The following is a 14,492-nucleotide window of genomic DNA, read 5'->3' as shown; positions in this document are numbered from 1 at the left end:
ATTGGTGTGTCATACTGACACCTACTCTCCTTCAGCCTTTTTGCAGATGCATGACAAGAAAGCCCTACACATGTGTGTCACTTTGCAGTGTCCCATACATTGAACACCACATGTTACTGCCTAGTCCCAGCTGATAATGTGGACTACTGTAATGCCTTATGCCATAGTATATCTCTGCAGCAGTTGCCATTGTCCTACAGGTATATACACTGGTGTTGCACTGTATATGGGTGTTGTTCTAAACATGTCCCTACTGTAGGCCATGTCTACAAATATTTTGTTACTCCCTGTGGACACATTCCTCAAAGAAAGGATGTTAGTTATCATGCAGGTGTCTGACATACCCTTCCAATACCCCATCATGGTTACCCCTGTAATGCTGTGCATTTCATAGCAACAATACGTGCACATGTACAGCATGCATTCTGCGTAGGTGTGTTAGATGTGTGCATGAAATATACCATTGCCAATACATGCCCGGTAAGTTGGCAAGCATCTACATAAACCATACTCACCAGCTAACGGCTGCTGCCTTGTTGGTATCCTGGAAGGACCTACATAAGAGATTGAGAGATGCAATGTCAGTGGCCACACCTGTGGTAGTGCTGCAGGGTGGGTGCAGTATTACAATACATCAATGGTACATTTCTACAATACTACCACATATGGACATCTGTTTATCACTACTATGCAGCAACACAATATATCTATGACATGTCACATATGCATGATCTACCCGTACCAGTGCAGATGTATACACAACAGTGGTCTACTGATGAGCCCTGTGGCCTTACCTGCATGCTCCTTGGCCTGTGTGTGGGTGGGACCCACCTCCACAAAGATGTCTGGCGGTTGGTGGCTGGCCGGACAGGCAGGTGCCACGGGGCTGGCCAGGAGCTCCTCCACACATGTCGGGTGGATGGATGGCATGGCCCCCCCCCTGTGGTGAGGTGATCCCCCCGGACTGCAGCAGCACACTGACGGGCATTGCGAAGCATGTCAGAACAATGATGCTGGACCTGCTCATAACTGCGGTTGTGCAGTCCAACATGATTGACCCTGTGGACTAGGTTGTTTCACAGGGCAGTCCACTCCTGCTGATCATGGACAGCCTGGCCAAACAGGACAGGGTAGTGCTGGATTAAATAGGTTAGCACTACTTCATTTTCAGCAGCTGAATAAGATGGCAGCCATGCATGTGACATCTTGGCTGAAAGACCTAAACATGGAAACAGGTCTGAGAAACTCATACATCAAGGTTACCACAGTTCTTAATACACATCTCTGACAACCCCCCCCCACCATAACAGTGACCACAAACTGTATACACAACTCATTAGGTATGGCTACAGCTTACGTACCAGTGGGACAGATATTGTATTGTACCACAGTTTGTGCTATGTGTTTATAGCCATGTTCCCTGTGTGGACACTTTCATTGCTGGCCTGTTACAGACTATTCGCCTGCATGCCATTGTCAGGGCCACTATGGTTCCATATATGCCTGTGGTATGGCTGCTTTGTGATTACAGCACATCTGACATTCTATGTTATTGGGGATATCTATGCATGCTGTTGGACATGTTTTGGGATTGTGTAGACTATTACTACCAACATATGTTCTATAACATTGACATATGTATATGTACTATTGCCCAGCAGAACCACCTCCCTAAACCCATTGGCCCATGTTACCAGACCACATCACGTGTGTGTCCCAGCCTGGGGCCTCCTCATGTACTGGTCCAGCAATACCGTAAGGTGGAACAAACCCAGAGGATGTTGTCTCCCCCCAGGGGTACATACAGACATGTTCCTGTCCCCTGAGGTCAGGTCCAGAGTCTGTTCCATAATGGGCTCCACAGACACATGTGGGATGTGCTACATCACTCTGAGGCACCCAGTACACATTCACAGGGCCAACATGCTCCTCCTGCTCAGCCTCCAGGCCAGGCACCTTCAGAACGTGGACTGCTGTTGTGAGTAGCAGTGGGTGGGAGGCTTGTTCCCATTGTGTCCATATTGGGGCCCATGGGGCGTCCACATCACAGACCACAAACACCATCCCAGGTGTTCACCCACCACATGTCACATACCACCCCTGTAAACTGTCCTGTATATCTACCAACCTTGACCACCTCCACAACTATACCTGCCATACTTCCCCATATTCCCATTCCATACTTCACAGACAAGGGCAATGTGATCCCAACATGGGGTTCACATGTGACATACCTGTCCATGTTGCACACACTGCCAGCTGTAGATATCTGTGTGTATTGCTATGTGAGCTGTTTCCTCACACATAGCATGCAGCACTGTTGTAGTAATATAGGAGACATGTATTTACATACATATATATTTGTGTGTGTGTTTGTATATATGTAGACATGTGCATATAGGTATATGTGTAGATATATATGATGTATATATGTGCTCATATATATATGTCTACACATGGGTATCTGTATATTTGTGGACATACTTGTAGATATATATATATATATATATATATATATATATATATATATATATATATATATATATATATATGGTATATATATATATATATATATATATATATATATATATATATATATATATATATAGTTTTATATAATGTGTGCATATGTATACATATACATACCTATATGTGGGGTATATTAAGACATCAGGTCCACAATCTCACAACACCTTCCTGCACAGCTGCACTGTTCTGCCTTGCTACAACACAGACAAGTGCCACATATGGATATAGCCTGACATTAGGGGGGTATATGTAGGACCAGATTGCAGGTAACCCTATTACACACCTATGGCATTCCTGCATGCTACATTACAGATTAACCTGAGTATCCTGTAAGGGGTGGGCTGTGGATCCCACCTGTCCATCATAATGGCATTACGTTCACCACCAGCTATTGGCCATGTAATATACATACTTCCCATTACACAACACACACTATAATGTCTTACATCTTGTCAGTGCTGATCTGCACAGTTGACGACTATGGCCAACTACACACAGGGACAGACACTATTGTCCATAGCAGTTGTTCAGTTGAACATCATTACAACAACACCTGATGGCACATATAAATCATTCCACATCATCTATCCTATTATTATGGACCATGTACTACATTCAATTACATGCATATATACTTCACATACCTGCTGTGGGAATGACGTTCTGGATAATTTGCTGGATGTAATTATTTTCTTTGTTTTATTATTTTGCTTTGGCTTTGCCTTTGGCTTTCTCTCTCTCTCTCTCTCTCTCTCTCTCTCTCTCTCTCTCTCTCTCTTGGTCTCTCTCCAGAAAATGGATTGAGCTGCATTGAATAGATTGCAGCATGGATTTTGTAGGTGATGCACATGATCAGGGGATGGCATCTGCACCAATCAGTGTCCTCCACTTACTACCTGCATGCTGTTTAGTACTTCCAATTACCACTGTCATGGCAACCAAATACTATAAATCCCCTGCATCATGTGGGCGTGGTCCCTTTACCTATTCTGTATGATGGACATCCTTCCTGTGTCTGGGCATTAGTGTTACAGACAGCAGGTAGCAATATCTCTTACAGGAGAGCCTGCACACTCTGGCCAGATACATATTTGTAGGAGGTTCCAGAACTACAGGAAGAGTGTGAGTAGAGTTGTTGTATGCATTGTATAGCACTGGTGTTACAGGGTTTGTGTGTACTTACTAGTTTAACTTGGAATGCCATCTGTCTGCATAGCTCTCAACTGTAGGCCCATCCTCTTGATGGCCAGAGGTGTGCCTATTATGTTTTGTCTGTCCACCACACAGGTCTTGTGTCAGATATATCGCTGGCAGTGTGTGTGTTGAGTGCTATCAGTACATGGCTACATCCATTTCTGTTTCTAACTTCATATTCCTGACTAAGGATATGTTGCAGACTATCCTGTAACACCAACAACTTGCTTGCTGTATGACAACAGTTTTACACATATGGGCCTGTGTTCCAGCCTCTGTCCTCCACCTACATACCAGGCTTTGCACATATGACATGCTGTCAGGGGTTGCTCTGTAGTGGGCTGTGAGTATGTCATGCTGCCATTCCTGCCATCAGTCCACTGCTGTTGTGTCCCCCACACATACTGTGGGGTTGGGGCTATATATGTGTGGGCTTCCCCTACACAATACATGTGTACACATATGCACTCCAGAGGCCAGTGTATGTAACAGTGGTATATGGCCCTGTATTATTGAGTCTGGGGGGATACACTGTAACTAACTTAGACTGTTACAACATGTGGGGGTATCAGGGATAAGCTGTCTTAAGGTATCTGGATGTACATTACCATACAATCCACCATGGGTAAATACAGGCCTACAGCCTCCTGCCATACAGACTTTTCTGTTTGGCAGTGTGATTGTGATGGTGTCAGTAATGCCTTGTTATGTAACAGTTACATCCCATTGTCTCAACTGATGTCTTTACCCTCTAGGGATTGTATACAGAGTGTAGACAGAGGCTGCTGACATATACATCTGCATTACTTACTGTTGATTGTTTGGTATCCTGTGGCCCAGCCTGTCTTTACTAGTGTACTACTTGAAAGCCTTAGCCTGGACAGCAACATATGTAAACCTTTCCAGACTATTGTATTAGTATAACTGTTTCACAGTTGCATTACTCTGTTTATATGGATGTCAGTGTTTAAACAGCTATATGACACGTCATATACAACTGTAATAGTACACAAATAAAGTTTCCCATGTATGCAAACCTGTGTGTGGCATTATATCCTTTAACCTCTTTGTGGGTATATGTTGCAGGCAACGATTATCATTTGTATGGGTGGCTCATACAGTGTCCAGTTGGTAAGGTCGTAATTGTAGGCATAGTGGCTGTTCCATATTGTGTGCACCTTCTGCATATGTATTTTCCTATACATATTTCTTTGTGTGTATGTGTAGTTATATAAATATATATATATATATATATATATATATATATATATATATATATATATAATCCACAAACGCTCCAGCACTCATTGTGAAATGAAAAAATAACAGCAGATAACTTGAACCACTTTATTAGGCCAAAATCTGCACACAGATGTACAGACCAGTGGCCGGTTTCGCTCACAGCATCTTCAGTGTGCGTATAATCACCGCCAAGGCCCGGATTATAACCCTATGTAGCTGCTGAAAATTTAAAGAAACAGCACCTATTTATTCAAAAATATTCTGTATATCTATATATCAAACTAGTGAATGTTATTTCAAAATAACCCTAACCCATAAAGCCTGAATCTCTAACAATTACTAAATATAACCCTGTGTGTAATACTATCTGGCCTTCATCGTAAATATTTATTAAGAAACTGCAAATATACCATAATATGATTGCTAAACCCTAAACTTAACCTATCCATAAACAAGAGAAATTTAAATATGTGAATATATGTGGAAATGTATGTATACCAAAAGATGATTTATTGTATGTTCACAATCACTTATATATACATATTATAAAATATACCCACATTTATATATATATATACATATATATATATATATATATATATATATATATATATGTATATACATTTATTTCTCTAATAACCAGCATGTCCCACTAAATAATCACCAATGGTCATTTAGTCCTGGCTTAAACAAAGCCCCCAATTGCACTATCCACCTTCTTTCTTTTTGTGTCAATAATTCATGTCTTCTATAATCACTGATATTAGGTATATCTACCATATCCAATCCTATAAAAATAAAGTGTGCTGTGGTATGTAGTAACTTGTGTTTGTATAAAGCACTCCTTGTGCGTTCACATTTTATATCGCTAATATGTAGGGCAATTCTCTGTTTGAATAAACAAGAAGTCTGCCCCACATAAAAAGCACCACATTGACACACTGCCATATATATTAACCAAGTACTATTACAGGTAATAGAATGGCGTATATCAAAAACTCTCTTAGTGTTAACTGAAGTAAAGGACTTAGTTTTGGCCATGAGTTTACAATATTTGCAATGACCACAAAAAGTACTCCCCCCAGTGAAACTACTGGTGTCCTTATATGTTACTCCTTTCTTAAAAGTAGAAAAATATTGGCCCAGATTTTTACCTCTTCTATATGCATAATGGCAGACCCTATCCACATGTCTACTAAAGAAACCATCTGATGTTAAGATATGCCAATGTTGAGCCAATATGTTTCGAATATGGAAAGTATTGGTACCATATGTAGTTATGAACCTTACATATTGGCTAGTACCTCTCGGTTCCCTATCTATCAATAATTGGGTCCTATCCATGGTGGATGCCTCATTATAGGCCTGTTGAATCTGTCTATTGCCATAACCCCTATTATAGAATCTTTGTTTAAGTTCTCCTGCTTGACTTTGGTATCTACCTTCAGAAGAGCAAATTTTCCTAACTCTTAAAAATTGGGACTTAGGTATGTTTTGGATAGTGTGGGGTGGATGGCAGCTATTAGCATAGAGAAATCCATTTTTGGAATATGGTTTTCTATATAGGTCGGTATACACCAAGCCAGATTCATCCTTAATAACCTTTACATCCAAAAATTGGACCTCATGGCTGTGTATTCCTCCTATAAATTTGATGTCATACCTATTACTGTTTATATATTGTATAAACATCTGCCATTGTTCAACATTACCACCCCACACTACCCAACAGTCGTCCAAATATCGTCGCCACATTATTAGTAAATCCTTAAAACAATCAGGAATGGTATATATATATTGTAATTCAAGATACCCCATAAAGAGGTCAGCATATGTGGGGGCAAATGTTGCCCCCATAGCTGTGCCTTTAACTTGTATATACCATTCCTTGTTAAAGGTAAAAGTATTGTGTTCCAGGACTAACTGTAGTATCTTAATTAAAAATTCCTGTTCTTGCACCGAAAATAATCCTGATTGTGACATCCAATAATGTGCCGCTTCAATACCACCTGAATGTGGTATGGAAGTATACAACGACTGTACATCTAAAGTACCCAAATATTGTTCTGGCATGACTTCTAAATCTTCCACCAATGCCAAGAATTGCTGTGTATCCCGTATTCTTGCTGTAACATATGGCAATAGTTTCTTTAACTTGTACTCTAGGTACTCAGATAGGGGTTCAGTTCCCCTTCCTGCCACGATAGGACGTCCTGGAGGGTTTATGATGTTCTTATGCACTTTAGGGACCATGTAGAAGTATTGTGTTTTAGGGTCTATCACTGTCAACTGCCTCAATGTAAACAGATCTATATTATGAAAATGAAAAGACTCCTCTAAGAATGCATCTATCAATAGTTTATGTTCTTGTATGGGTTCTGATGTTAACTTTCGATAGAATTCTACGTTCATCAACTGCCTATTGGCTTCCCTAAAGTAATGCTCACGTTCCCAAATCACCACTGCGCCTCCCTTATCTGCCCCTACTATCACTATTTCAGGATTATTTTTCAAAGAGTTCAAAGCCTTTCGCTCATCTTTGCTTAGATTTTGAATACCTGTAGTGAATATTTCAGATTGTTTAAGTTGTAAATCCTTAAGAATGACTTGTTCAAAAGTTCTAATAGTGCTATGATAGGGAGGCATAAATGTGGATTTCTTGAATTTGAAGCCGGTAGGCTCTCCCATACCTGAGGAGGAATCTTTATTAGAATACAGATATTTTAAATTTAACTGTCTACAAAAATTTTTGACATCATTTACTATGTCAAATTGTGAGACAAAAAAAGAGGGTATATATCCAAGGCCTTTATTTAACACACTGAATTCACTGGAGGAAAATTCAAAGTTGGTAAGATTAATGACCAAATTATTAACATCATGTAACGTATCATGACTATAATGTCCAGATGAATCTACTGCAGCAACATGTTGGCTTGGAATTGTTGTTGTACCCCTTCGTCCACTACTGCTGCGATGTTATCATTTGTATGGGTGGCTCATACAGTGTCCAGTTGGTAAGGTCGTAATTGTAGGCATAGTGGCTGTTCCATATTGTGTGCACCTTCTGCATATGTATTTTCCTATACATATTTCTTTGTGTGTATGTGTAGTTATATATATATATATATCTGCATATATGTGTCTGTGTATATGTATCCTAGGGATGTTGATTGCTTCCACATTGTGCATTCCCTATGGGAGCCAGTCTGTACTGCATGATATATTACTGATACTAGCCTGACATCATACAGGTGGGATGGAGTACTGCTAACATCTTGTGCCCATGTTGTGTCACGCCCTGGTTATGGTATCTGCAACAGTTGGTAGTGTATTGCAGGGCAGACGTGTTTGGCTGTGGGGGGGGGAAATACCTTGTCGTAAAAGACATATGTTATTTGGGGTCTTTCAATGCCATTAACGTTGCATGTGGACATACATGTTTTTGTTATGTTCCCATTTTTATCTACAGATGTATTTCTGTATATAACTATATAGATATAGATATCTGCTTACATATATATAAATTGCTGTATATATATATATATATATATATATATATATATATATATATATATATATATATATTATACATATAGATGTAGACATATATATCTATAGATGTATGCATATATATGTATATATATTTATATTTATATATATATATATATATATATATATATATATATATATGCATATATATAGCTATATCTACATATTTAGATATGTTACATTTATTTAGATATTAATATATATACACACACATACATCTACATGTTGAAATACATTCCCTGTACAGTTGAATGCCTGGGCTGGATGATATGTTTTTGAAAACATTAGTTTTATGTGTATCTGACATGGCTTAGTGGCAAATCACTTTAGCTATGGTATGCAGGGTCCTGGGCTCGATCCTTGCATAAGCTGTTTATTTAGCTGCTGGGCAGAACAAGGGCCATTGGATACAGAGTGATTAAGTCCTGTTGAGCAGTTGTAAGTGGGTTTGCGTGGAGGTAAGCAATGCTAACTTCTGGTTACAGTTTCTCATACTGATTTAGCTTCTCAATTGCTTAATCTGTGTGGGCATAGCTTACTCCCATGCAAAGAAACTTAAACCTGCTTACTGCTGCTTAAAGTGCTTTTTTTCCGCTTACCCCTGCGCTAATTTCTTTAAAAGAAAAGAAAAAAGGGTTGATAGGAAAGTGGTGAAAAAGGGGCACAAAGAGGGAAAGACATTATGGAAAATAGCTATAGATGTGCAAGGAAGGTGTAGGGAAGGCCCATAGCTGCCCATTTCTTCTACAGCAACAGCTGTGCATATACACTGACTTTGGAGGTAGATTTGGATACTCAAACCCTTGAGAAAGGGGTAAGAACAACAATAATATGTTGTGATGCCAATTAGACCAGATTACATGTGTCCAGGGGACATGTGTGTGAAATGGATAGCTATGTATGGTGCGAGATTTTTTTTGGGAACAGATTGCCCTTTTTATTTTTAGGTAAAAGTGGGATGTTGGAGATGCATAGTAGGTATATTTAGGGAGGTAGGTTGGGTAGGTTAACAGACAAGACAAACTAGATGCATACAGGGGCAGTATATGACACATGTGGGGGGTAGACACCTTGATGGGGAGAGGTGTTTTGACATCGGAAGCCCATGAACCCCCTAGTAGAAACAGTGGGACTGAGATCCCCACTCATGGGCAGTCACCACTGCATCTTCACAGTCCCGAAGGTGGCTGTGCTGAGGGCTGAGCTGCAGAGCCAGGCCAACCCTCTAGTTGTGACACACGGCCCTTGAGCTGGAGTAGCAGATCTCTGACCTCCCTGTGGAGCTTGCTATGCACCACGACCCAGACCTGGTGATAGGTGACAGGTTCCTGTCTGTGCCCACTCCCGGGGGGAGATGAGTCCCATCCCCTGAGGTGGTTTTACCCAAAGGTGGTGCAGGACCAACAGATGTGGAAGTCCTAGATTGGGCCCCAGACGTGCTGGTGCCCAGTGCCATGGCCAGCTGAGGTGGGACAGGTGGGTCTGCGGAGACCGGCCTTCCTAAACGTGCTATAGTATTTAAAGTGTATCATCATATGTGGGTTAGTAATAGTCAACACATTCCAGGGTTAGGTATAACAGCATGCATAGATATTCCCATTAACCCAGACACCAGATACAGAACAGTTGCATAACAATTGGAACACATGCATATATGGGACCACAGTGGTAATAACAACAGCATGCAGGTACATTGATGGCACCATGCCACCAATGTTGGAATATTTCAATATAGCACATGCATGGAAACAGATTTAAATAATTATCAACCGATAGTATATAATCAAAACAGTGAAGTCATTACATACCAGTTGAGGTGGGTATGTAATTTATTGTTGGAGATATGATGGGGGAGAGAAAGATGTCAATTAACAACTAGTATATTCCTGTAGTCCTCATTACTTTCCTAGTCAGTGCTGTTATCTGAAACTTACAAGTATTACTACAGTACCCTATAGCCTTAGTTTGGACAGTGATATGGCTGTCGTCATCGTTATACATGAATTGGTTTTACCTGCAGTATACACCTCCTACCTGGTATACCTGTGGAGGAAATGTTTGTTAACACTAACTGTTTCTACACATACTCACAGTTTCCAGGTTGATGTTGTTCACATAGCTGTCCATCTCTTTCTGCAAAGACTTTGGCCATGTCTTGACCATATGCTGGTGAACCGGGACATATCTAGACTATTGTGCTCTTCAACCTTTAGTGACTTACCACACTCTTATATAGGCTTTTCTACACAGTTATATTATGTAGCACAGTGTGGGTGATAGTGATCAGTGATACCTTATTATTCAGAGCAACTGCAACACTCACAATTCCATACAATACCAGAGTAAACAGTAGCAGTACAGTGCATCAAGCTTTTTTTATCAGCACAGTGTTCATATCTGATGTACCTGTGGGAGCAATGTTTGTTAGTACTACCTGAATGTTGACACACAAAGTACCAGATTACACATTAGTATTATGCCCATACATCTCACTCTGTTACTGTGCACACTCTGGTCACAGCTTGACAACATGGGGGTGTAGATAGGACATACTTGGCTTATTACTCTCATAACAGTTTCGGGAGTTGCTAGAGGGACAGGTTTCTTCTCATGGATATGTGACAATCAGTTGTATTCCCTGTTTGCTGCCTAGAGATCTGGGATCATCCCATAGACTTCCCAGGGGACAGGGGGACAGGCAGCAGATATGTGCCCATATACTGGACATTCTGGTCTTATCTGTGCAGTTGTGGGGTATGATTCTGTATGCAGCCTAGTTCCACTTCCAGGATTCAGACTTTGGCTTTGTCTGCTACAACTTAAACACTGTCCATCAGAGTTGTGTGTGCTATATAGATATTGCTGTATATATCCTATCTGCTTTCTGTCTTATAATTCTCCTGTGGTTTTGCATTCTGACCTTATATTACATCTGACCTTATACAGGATTTCCTAGACACTTATATTTTGCAGGACAGTGTGGGTGACAGTGATGAGTAATACCTTATTATTTGGAGCAACTGCATCAGTCATAATGCCATACAATTCCAAAGTAAACAGTACCAGTACAGGGTATCATATGTGTATTTCTGAGCACAGTGTTGGTATCTGACAGACCTGTGGGTGAAATGCTTTTTAGCACTACCTGAATGTTGCCACACACAGTACCAGACTTCACATTACTATTATGCACATACATCTCACTCTGTTACTATACACACTCTGGCCACAGCTTGACAACATGGAGGTATAAATGGGACATACGTGGCTTCTTACTCTCATAAGGTTTTGGGGAGTTGCTAGTGTGCCAGCTTTGTTCTCATAGATGTGTGTCAATCAGTTGTATTTCCTGTTTGTTGCCTATATGTCTGAGATCATCCCACTGATTTCCCAGGCAGCAGGTTGACAGGCAGCAGATATGGGCCACTTCACTGGACATTCTGGACATATCTGTACAGTTGTTGGATATGATTATGTATGCAGACTACTATCACTGCCAGGATTTGAACCATGGCTGTTTGTGCTAAAAAGACAGCAGTTCACTTCTCAGTTGCATGTGATATTTAGATTTTGTTGTCTGCCTTTTCATTGTTTTCTGCCTATGTGTTTCTCAGTTGTACTAATTGGCCTCTGGGGATTACACCAGTCATATAAAGGCATTCCTGCACATTCTATTTATGGTACACAGTGTGGGTAACAGTGCTTAATACAACAGTACTATTACATGATTGCAAATCTACATTACCATATGATACCAGAGTATAGACATGCAGTCCAGCAGTTAGACTTTTATTGTCAGGCTATTACACTTTTATTTACATACAAACTGTATGAAACTCTTCCTGCCATATTCTCCAGTGTATGCAGTACTTGCCTTAAACAATACAGGTTTTACACAAGCAATTAATTTACTAATACTTTTAGATTTATTTCCTATGACAGTACATGCAAGAGTATTACTGACCTGCCTTACATTGCAACGCCTCCAGGTAATTTCTGTGAGCCTCCTGGTTCGCAGCCCACTCACTTGCAGCTGTGGAGGACATAAGAGGAATATTTAGCCATACCTATCCATGATATACATGAGCTGGCAATTATTACACACATAGTGGAGTGATACTTACACACAGCTGGGACAGCCCCTGCCGTTCTAGCCTCTTGGATCCACTGCTCCAAGAGGTCCCCCATACACTGCTTCAGGTCGGCATAGTGATGCCTGACCTGCTCACCAGTTCAGGGTATGACAGTGGCACTGGTAAGGTCATGGGTGAGATGGTCCCAGGCTTTCACCTTGTATTGGGAACCCTGGTACTGGCCCTGCAGCAGTCCCTGCTCATGGCCTTTGACAAGGAGTTCTGCCATGACTCTGGACTCCTGGATGCATCAGCGCTGCACCAAGAGGTGCACACCTTCTCCCCTTTCTGCCATAGTGCCTGCAAGGGGAAGCTACAACCAGTTATGAGATGTATTCCTGCCTGTTGGGTTTAAGTAGGACTGCTTTTCTACACTTTTCTGTGATTGGCCAGTTTTGAAAATGCTAGGCTATGGGCAAACCTGCTTATCTAAGGTTGGCATTGTTTAAAGGGGTATAACACTGGGCACATTGAGTTAGCTGGCCTACACATTGCTTACACCTCCTAAGCTGGCCTGTGCAATGCTTAGCATTGCTTACATTAGAGATTGCATTATATTTTCTTTTTTGCATTGATTTCTTATTCATTGCATCTTATATATATACCTGGTATACATGATTCATGTGTACGTACACTGTATGGTGTGCTTGCATTTTATTGGGGACTTCAGCACTCTATTACAATTGCACCTCACATCTGGGCTTCCTGCTGTACTCCAGTTCACATATTTATGTTATGTATTGGGTTATAAAACATATGACTGCATACTGAGTCCTTTCACAGGTTCAGTTTGATTTTACTATAGTGAGGACTTGTTTGGTGATACCTCATTCTTCTGTATTGCTTTGATAGCTTGGTGGTTAACTACTGTGATTATAGTGTATAGGGTCCTGGGTTCAAGACCTGTAAGGTTGTTTATTTTATTGCTGTGCAAAACAAGGGCCATTGGATACAGAGTTATTAAGGCATTTTTGAGCAGTTGTAAGTGGGTTTGCGTGCATTTGCACGAGGGTAAGCAATGCGAACCTCTGGTTAAATATGCTTACAGGGAGTTAGCTTCAAAATTGCTTAACCTGTGTGCACATTGCTTGCCCCGTGCAAACAGGCTTAAACTAACTTACTAGTGCTTACATATAATTACTACTGCTTATTTGTGCTTATACTTGCTTACTAGTGCTTACTCCCACTTACAATTGTATTGATTTAGACAGTAATATCTAATGGTTCTTTGTAAGGTGGGGGATTTGGAAGCTGTATGGAGTTTTCATTCATTACACATTTTACCTTCCATTTGTATCCATGATTCCTGTGTACATATACTGTATGGGGTACATGTGCTTATCTGGGGACTTTGCAACATTATGACACTGACACCTCACATGTGCATTTAATGCAGTACTCCAATTCACAAATATATGTTATTTAGTGGGTTATGCAATGAAAATATTGGTCATAACATGATTTGCCATAGAAAACGGAATGTGCTGCAGTGGGACTTGAACTGGGAATGCCTGCTCGTAAGATGAATGCTCTGCCCACTACACTATTGTGATACTGCTTCATTTGCATATATCTTCCTTGTTATCCTCTTCAGCCATTTAAGGTGCATTAACCATAGCTAAGTGATTGGCACACCAGCACACCTACGGTTAGGTTTAATCGACTTCTTAATAAGAAAAAAAAGGTTTGTTTATTTGATTTGTATTTACTATTGCTGTTGTACACATGGGAGAATGTTGCTGGGGATATGTGGACAGCTATGACTGGTCTTGTTCATTCCTTTGGCCTTTCTGTAGTTCTTCATTGCGGGGGCGTGTATATTCTGAGAGCTCTGCTCTCAGA

The sequence above is a fragment of the Protopterus annectens genome, chromosome 12.part0, assembly GCF_019279795.1.
Source record: "Protopterus annectens isolate FY-2018-M chromosome 12.part0, PAN1.0, whole genome shotgun sequence".
NCBI lineage: Eukaryota > Metazoa > Chordata > Ceratodontiformes > Protopteridae > Protopterus > Protopterus annectens.
Note: the sequence above shows the minus strand (reverse complement) of the source record.